Source organism: Oncorhynchus tshawytscha, linkage group LG10 (assembly GCF_018296145.1).
Source record: "Oncorhynchus tshawytscha isolate Ot180627B linkage group LG10, Otsh_v2.0, whole genome shotgun sequence".
Lineage (NCBI taxonomy): Eukaryota > Metazoa > Chordata > Actinopteri > Salmoniformes > Salmonidae > Oncorhynchus > Oncorhynchus tshawytscha.
This window is the reverse complement of record NC_056438.1, coordinates 59,044,942-59,054,512: the sequence shown is the minus strand read 5'-3', so window position 1 is coordinate 59,054,512 and position 9,571 is coordinate 59,044,942.

The following is a 9,571-nucleotide window of genomic DNA, read 5'->3' as shown; positions in this document are numbered from 1 at the left end:
TGGTGGAATATATGAAAGGCTAATTGATTTGTGTACCAGAGCATCAATGCAGTTTACACAACGCTGACAGGCTCATTAAGTACCTCACAGTCTCCACGGTGATGCCTTTATTTTGCTGTGTCAGAGAGAAGGGGTCAAAATTGCTTTTCCGGAAATACTGTACATTCTGTTCTTTCTCTTATAAACAAAACTACATATGTTTTCATTCCCCAGGGTTCTAACATAAAGTCTCTAACATATAGAGTGAGTGGTGAAAAGGAGGTTATGCAACAGCATTGGTCACTTGAGTAACTGGTGTTTTAATGGGAGTGAATGGAGAGGCCTTAGAGGCATTGTAGGAGACCATTAGTATTCACAGCAGCACGGTATTGGTATTAAGACTCTGATGCTGCTTAGATCACAATCTGCTCCCAGATCTGTAGTGGTATTTCTTCTCCACGTAGCCCCACAACAGCTCCTGTCATGGAGACCAATAGTCCAACAGGCACTGGACATAGCCATGCTGTGGCAGACCAAAACATCCCCACATCTTAACAACTCAGTCAGGAAGTTTGCTGTATTTACTGCTTTGCACAGTAACATACTGTAATCATAGCAACTTAGAGTTGAAATAAAAATATGTCTACTCTTATTAAGGGCTTCAGGGGGTTGGATTGATTTCTGTGTTTTGTGCCTTGGTTCATAAATCATATGTTTCATCCATTGCTTGATTGAGCTTGTTTTCAAGACCCATACATGTGTACATTATTCTGTAGCATTGTTGTGTATATAATCAGCTTTGCTCTGGGAATGAATGTCATTCCTACTTTTACATGTTGTATGTTACTTGTTGCTTTGGTGATCACACAGATGATATGACTCACTGAAATAGAATATACAACATTAGGTCATAAAGTGTTTATATCCTCTTGTATTCGTTCATTCGCACTGAAAACAAAGAAACAATCCAATTGTTTGTCAAGACCCTTAGAGTAACAGACAATGTAATGAAAAAGCAGTTGAGAATCTAAATCCCAGTGTTAATACAAGCAAACTGAATAAAAAACATCAAGAATATGCAATAGAATGTATAGACCTAAGATTTTGGTTTTTCATATTTCCTAGGGACAAAAAGTAAAACATTGGCCAAGTGAAAGTCTTCAGTATTCCTCTGTAGTCTTCCTTCCAGAGCGGAGAGGTGCAGAGCGAAGTAAACTGGGTTATTTGGGTTATGTAACCACTGTAGATCCTCTCTTCAGCACAGCAGCTCGTCTTCCCCTGATCTCTTCTGCCTGATTACACCCTCACATCCCCCCTCCCCTCCCTGACTCATTCAAACTGCTGAGGCTCTATCGCTCATACACAGCCACGCAGGACTTGTTGTAAAACAGTTCCTAGTACTGCTGAAGTAAAATAGTAGGCAAAGGTGAGACAATAACCAGCAGCATACCACCCTGCATCCCACTGCTGGCTTGCTTCTGAAGCTAAGTAGGGTTGGTGCTGGTCAGTTCCTGGATGGGAGACCAGATGCTGATGGAAGTAGTGTTGGAGTTCCAGTAGGAGGCATGCTTTCCACTGGTCTAAAAAAAATCCCAGGGCAGTGATTTGGGACATTACCCTGTGTAGGGTGCTGTCATTCAAATGGGATGTTAAACGGGTGTCCTGCCTCTCTGTGGTCACTAAAGAGCCCATGGCACTTATAGTAAGAGTAGGGGTGTCAACCCTGGCTAAATTCCCAAGCTGGCTGTCAATTTATCATCCCCAGTTTACAATTGGCTCATTCCTCTCCCCTGTAACTATTCCCTGGGTTGTTGCTGAGAATGTGTTCTCGGTCAACTTACCTGGTAAAATAATGGATAAAAAAATAACTCTGTTGATGCTGCATGTATTACTGCAGTTAATTAATATGGATAGAATACCACTGTTTTTAGTCCAGTATATACACAGGGGTGCTTGAACTTAATGGAGGAGCCCTAGAATAAGTACCAAAGAGGAGAATGGGTCAAATATAATGATATTCATATTCACGGTTGCTGTTATGCAACATTAATTGACAGCATTTTTATGTCATTATCATAAAAAACTCCCCATCAAATGACTAATCCTTGAATTATAGAGAAGAAAAGAGCATGCCGTGTAAACTAACATATCAGAACATAATGTTCTAAGCTCATCCAGTGTGTCACATGATGTTGACTCTCCCGTAATAGATTAGAAGTGGTTTCCTCAGAACATCAACAGTCTTATTCACCTTCAGTCAGTCATCATCTCAAAAAGATGCTTTACACATAGCTAGTGTTGCAGTGTCTAAGTCTAGGGTATAATCACAGCTTTTACCAGTCTTCCTCCCAATTCGCCCAGCACTGTGCTGCTCATTGCAGTGATTATTAGTCATACGGTATCTTGTTACCTTGATGAGTAAAGGAGAGCTTCACTGATCAATGTTTAAGCTTCCACCTTAAACCCATTCACCTTCTGACTGGCCGTAAATCATTGAACAACATTAATCTTCAGCTCAGCTCAGCTGGTAATTTATAGTGCTTTATGGACCTGTTGAGCCAAGACCAGAAGATAGGAGATACAAGAGGTGTGAATATGTGTTTCCAATGGCACCACATGCAAACTGTGTCTGCATCCCAAATGGCAACGTATTCCTTATAACTTTTGACCAGAGTAGGGCATAACATAAGGAAATAGGCTTCCACTTTTGATCAGACATGAGTCAGACATGGGTCATAAAGTAGGAGACTCAGTGAGGGTCAATTAAGATTGTCTCAAGGTATTTCCAAAAGTAGGCCAAACCCCATAGCTGACAAATTCTGGATTGTTGTTTTCTGCTATGACTATTGAAATGTTGGCCAATGTTGGAGATGACACCAGTGGAATCATATTGGATATGTTGGAGAACAAGGTTGAATTTAAGGAGCAAGTGTCTAAAAATGTCCAATGTTCAATCCTGTGAACTATTTGTTTGGCCAATCATTGCTTGTTCAGCATTTATGTCCCTAACTTTAACAGTAGGCTATAGTTGATCATATCAAATCGACAGTTGATAACCTACAAAGCCTAGGGGTGACTTCAAATAGTGATGCAGTGGTCTAAGACACTGCATCTCCGTGCAAGAGGTGTCACTGCAGTACCTGGTTTGAATCCAGGCTGCATCACATCTGGCTGTGATTGGGAGTCCCAGAGGGCGGTGCACAATTGGCCCAGCGTCGTCTGGGTTTGGCTGGGGTAGGCCGTCATTGTAAATAATAATTTGTTCTTAACTGACTTGCCTAGCTAATTTATAAAAATAAGGCTCATTATCACATGGAAGTGTTAAAAATGGGAAAGACTGACTGCTCTTTGAAGTGGTTCTGATCAAGCCCATGCATCATCCGAAAGGGCTTCAAAATGTATCTACAACAAGGTCTCCTTATCAACAATTAATATCACAAGATGTTAATCAATGTAATCTTGGTGTGATTTGTGATGTCTGATATAAGTAACTACCATGTTGTTTAATTAGTGGTCACTGATGAAAACATGCTGTGAATGATTGGGACATAAGACCCCTGTGCTATTAGTGAAGAAATAAACATGTTGCTAACATTTGTGTCATCAAACATTATCACTATATTTAGAGATGCTGTGCCAGTGCAAATAGCTTGACATACATTTCATGAGACACTGTCACACCCACGTTCACACTGTCTGCATAATCTGACATAAACTTTAATGCTCTGCTGACACCTACTGGCTCTATTGAAAATGACATTGTTACATAATTTGAGAAGTATGGATACATTTTGGAAGCTCTATCATCCTCTGCTGGTACAGTAGTAAGTATACATAGAATTTACAAACTTGACAGCCATGCAGGCAAAATCATAGAAATTAAATTATTAGAGGGGCTCTGTCATCAACCCTCAAAGTTACAGAATGGTCTGAAAATGGCAGGGAGAAATCCAAACCAGTTTAATTGAAATTAATGGTAGTAGAAGTGTAGGTGATACATTTCCTGCTTTTAATTATGCAGGCAAATAAAAGTACTGCATGTGAAAAGGGGCAATATAATATTGATTATAAATAACACTGTGAGTGTTATTATATGATACAGAATCAGTACTTGTTGCATTTATAACTTGTCTAGCTAAGTCCTTAACTGATTTCAGCCAGTGTTCCGCTGTGGATTGACTGCATTGTTTGCATTGAATGTTGGCATATTGGCAGTTATTTAGAGAAAATGATGGAATTATACCTCTAAAACTGTCTGGCTAACAAAGTCACAAACATACCATGCAGATAATCTTCAAATTCATTGTTTCACATACTTTATCACAGCACTGGCTGACCATGGTTGGCCAACTCCCTTACCAAAATGGCTGACCTTTTATGCCATAATTTAATTGACTTATCGGTATGGATCAGGCATCATTGACTGAAAGGACACAAAGTGTTTTTTCTGATGATGTTAAGTCAGATTTCCTTGATATTATGAAAGTTGTCCCACATGAATCACTTTTAGGTCTTGTACTTTTTACTATGTGATTTGTATTTATTTATAAAGGCTACACCTATATGCAGATGCCACTGTTTTGTATGCTATTGCCCCGGAGCACTGGTTGACCACCAGTGCCTCGTTTCACAATAACGATGGAACTTAAAAATAATGAAACTTAAGTGTGTCCTTACAGGAGGCTGTCCCATGATGAAAATGATTCCAGAATATAGGCTAAAGAGCTTGCTGTAGCTCTTAAATGATTTATGGCTATTCAAAGTCATCTTTTTTTACACAATACAGATTTCCCATCTGTAGACTTATGTATTTAAGTGTTTGGAAGCCTATTATTTTGCAATCCGTTATGTATTCTAAGTGTTTTCTCATACTTTGTTTTATTACGAAGGCCTAAATTCTGTATTTCTTCAGTTTGTGTAAACTGTGAGCAAGAATAAATCAAGTCAAAGTCGCTCGTTCCTTTGTTTGCTATAGATGTGACCTAAAAACAGGATATGATGACAATGGTTTTCATACTTGCTCAAGAAATCATTTATATTTCATCAGACACTTTTATCCAGAGTGACTTACAGTAGTGAGTGCATACTTTTTGGTACTGGTCCCCCGTGGGAATCGCACCCACAACCCTGGAGTTGCAAATGCCATGCTCTAACTGAGCCACACAAGACCCACTGCAGCCTAATGGCAGGCAGGAATTGAGCTTCATGTAAGCCTACAGATATTTTACAATCAAATAATTTTAATAATGAACCATTATGCAGCAGCATACCACCTTGCATACCACTGCTGGCTTGCTTCTGAAGCTAAGCAGGGTTGGTCCTGGTCAGTCCCTGGATGGGAGACCAGATGCTGCTGGAAGTGGTGTTGGAGGGCCAGTAGGAGGCACTCTCTCCTCTGGTCTAAAAAATATCCTAATTCCCCAGGCCAGTGATTGGGGACACTACCCTGTGTAGGGTGCTGTCTTTTGGAAGGGATGTTAAACAGGTGTCCTGACTCTCTGCGGTCATTAAAGATCCCATGGCACTTATTGTAAGAGTAGGGGTGTTAACCCCGGTGTCCTGGCTAAATTCCCAATCTGGCCATCAAACCATCACGGTCACCTAATAATCCCCAGTTTACAATTGGCTCATTCCTCTCCCCTGTAATTATTCCCCAGGTCGTTGCTGCAAATGAGAATGTGTTCTCAGTCAACTTACCTGGTAAAATAATGGATTTTAAAAAATTAAGTAGAAAGTTAAGTGACGTTGCCACAGATCTAATATGTTGACCTTTAGATTAGGCTACATTGAAATGCGTGAGTTTAGATAGAAGTAGCCTATAGGCCTGATAGATATGAATATTGAAGTGGCTCAGATGTAGCCTAATGGTTTAATACTAGGTAGGTCTATCCTATTGCACATACATGAAAGTGGTGTCAATATTAAGTCTAATATTCTAGTTATTATATATAACATTGCACACTTTTTAGGCTATTTACACACTGAGTATACAAAACATTAACAACATCTGCTCTTTCCATGACATAGACCAGGGCTGCCCAACCCTCTTCCTGGAGATCTACAGTCCTGTAGGTTTTCAATCCAACCCTAATATAGTGTATCTGATTCAGCTAGTTAAGGTCTTGTTGAGCAGCTAATTAGTAGAATCATGTGTGTTAAATTAGGGTTGGAATGAAAATCCACAGGACTGTAGATCTCCGGGAATAGCGTTGGGCAGCCCTGACATAGACTGACCAGGTGAAAGCTATGATCCCTTATTGATGTCACTTTGTAAATCCACTTCAATCAGTGTAACTGAAGGGAGGAGACAGGTTAAAGAAGGATTTTTAAGCCTTGAGGCATGGATTGTGTTTCTGCGACATTCAGAGGGTGAATGGGCAAGACAAAAGATTTAAGTGCCTTTGAACTGAGTGTTAGTAGGTGCCAGGCGCACCAGTTTGTGTCAAGAACTGCAACTCTGCTGAGTTTTTCATGCTCAACAGTTTCCAGTCTGTATCAAGAATGGTCCACCACCCAAAGGACATACAGCCAATTTGACACGTGTAGGAAGCATTGGACTCATCATTGGCCAGCATCCCTGTGGAATGCTTTCGACACCTTGTAGAGTCTATGCCCCGACGAATTGGGGCTTTCCTGAGGGCAAAAGGGGGGAGGTGCTATTTCATATTAGGAAGGTGTTCTTAATGTTTGGTATACTCGGTGTATATTCAACTTTGACGTTTTCGGCTGTCACATAGAGACAGATTAACATCTTCATTGCATATTTAGCGGAGATTGTCGGTGTGTAAAATGATTTGGGAGGACAAACAGTGATTTAACGATGCATTTAGCTGTGGTATGAGGCAGGCGAATTGAAGTGCAACGTTAGTAAAGGTGGTTTTGGGAAACGGCTCAAATGTTAAGATGCAATTAATTTAGCCTTAAAGCTGCAATATGTAGCTTTTTGGGTGACCTAACCAAATTCACATAGAAATTATTTATAGATCTATCATTCTCAGAATACAAGTCTAAGAAGTGGTACATCTTTCCTATACTATTTCTATGCTTTCCGTTCTTAAATTCAGTTTTTGTATTTTTTTTAAACTTTCGGTTTAGTACACCATGCAAATAGCAAAAAAAATGTTTTTGTTTCTGGAAAATATATATTCCCAGAAGTTTAGATCATAAAACGATTCTCTACACAATGACTGCTTGTTTTGTCACATAAAATGAAATTAGGCAAACATTTTAGCAACCAGGAAATGGCGGGGCGATTTCTGCGTACAGTATTCTACCTTTAAGATGCTTTTGGGAAACCTGACCCAGGCTCTTTTGGAGCCTCAATCTGCCTTAATTGCTTTGCAGAAAGCCTTCACTGAACTGAAATTGGTTCTTAATGCAGGTAAAACTAAGTATATGTTCTCCAAATCACGTAAAAATCTATCTGGTGATTTATGCATATGCACATTGGATGTTGCCTTCATTAATCGTGTCCCCGCTAATACATATTTGGGAATCTGGTTTGACGAAAAGCTATCTTTCAAAAAGCATGTTGATTAGTTAGTTACAAATTATAAGAATTAAAAATGTGCTTATTTTTTTAGGAATAGGTCATGCCTTTCATTTAATAGCAGAAAACAAATCATTAAATTGACATAACGGTTATAGACTATGGAGATGGTCTATATGAATGCAGCTGCCACTGTATTGAAGCCATTGGACACAGTTTAATCATAGCTCACTACGCTTGTTACAGGTGATATGTTCAGTACACATCAGTGCATTCTGTAACAGAAAGTAGGCTAGGCCTCTTTGGAATCTCGTAGATCTTTTTGCCCTCCTGCATAAACGTCTGCTGTACCTTACTTCATTGTTAACTTATAGACAGACGTACGCGATATCAGACCCAGTCTCGGGGATGGCTAACTCTAGAGATCCCTTCAATCTCCACTGAGTTAAGTAAATCTGCTTTTAGTCTTTTTGCACCTTGTGTGGAAAAATCTCAAACATTTGATGAATTGGTGTCTCTAGGGTAGGGGTAGGCAACCCTGTTCTGGGAGAGCAGCAGATACAGCAGGATTTTGTCCCATCTAGGCACCCCACCTGACCGTCTGAGCTTATTGATCAGTGCAGTGATTGTCTAAATACAACACACTTGGTCTTCCAGGTCAGTTAAATCCAACACATGAAGTTCCTGCGGCTCTCTCCAAGACCCAGGTTGCTTGCTCTAGGGCAAAAGGCTGATTACCTCTTTACTGAATAATGCATTTGTTTTTTTTATGATTGTGTTTTGCTTTTAGTGTATTCATGTGAATATTGATGTAATAATAGATTACATTTGTAAAGCCCTTTTCATTATAAAGAATAATCTCAAAGAGCATAAAACAAATATAATTATAAAATGTATACAACTAGACCGGGCAAATGACACAAAGAACCCAGTTGACGCTCCAAGGGACAAGGACACCATGGAGCACAGCTATCAACAGAAACCTTCCTAAAGAGAAAGGTCGTTAGGCCCTATTTAAAGGAGCCCAGAGTCTGTGGTGCCTTTAGGTGGTCCAGGAAGGCATTCCAGAGGCTGGGGTCATGATGTGTACGATTGATGTGCATAGTGTATATTTATGTGTTTTGCAGGGCTCATCTGAGAAAAAAAGACAGTGTTCCTAATTCTATGGGCAATTCTTGCATGGAGATATTGTTCTATACTTTTATGGAATCTTCCTGAAATTGATGTGTCACAATGTCACTATGGGAGCATCATCGCGTTTACTGTTGAAGTAGTAGCATGTTGGTTTCAGTTGACATTCAGTAGAATCAGTTTACTGGCAAATAAGAAGTATTTTTGCTCACCAGTCATGGAAATCCTCTGCTCTCTTTTAGATGTCCAGGCACGCTTTCCCTCTCGGAGGGTCGATTCTATTTGCCAACCTGTTTCATCAAGGGTGACTCTCTGCAGACGCGGTCTCAGCCTCTTGATCTTCTACATCATCTACATGATAGGAATGATCCTGGTGTTTGGTGTGGCCCCTTTGGTGGTTAGTCTGTTCAGTGTGTTCAGTCTAATCAAGCAGCTGAGGAAGTTCTGGAGGCAGTTCCTAAAGTTCATCAATAGGAGGAAGAGGAGAAAGGGCATGTGGTTGCCTCTACCAAACGACCAGCTCCCAAGTACAGCCAAGGTGCACAGACGTCGAGGTCAGAGGTGCCCTAGCATCTACAGTGGCCCCATCTCTGTGCTGCACCTGAACCAGACAGAGGACCAAGACACTAAGGAAGAGGCTAGACCAGGACACACAGCTGGAACAAAGACACATTCACAGACCAAGACACAGCAAGCGACTGGACAGGAAGGGTCTGACAAGGATGTGAACCAGAATGGACATGGAGATGTCTCTACCTCGAGGAACCCAAAAGCCAGTCTGAAAAGAGACACCATTCCACAGACAACCAGCCATCCAAGCAGAAGCAAGAACAGATGCAGCCGCAGGAACCAATGAAGTGCAAACAACCACCGCCTGTGCTTCCATCAAAGGGATATTTATTGCTATCTTTTTATTTAAAAGAAACTCATGCAGTTTACTGCAAACAAACTCTTTCTCTTTGTGATCCTTTT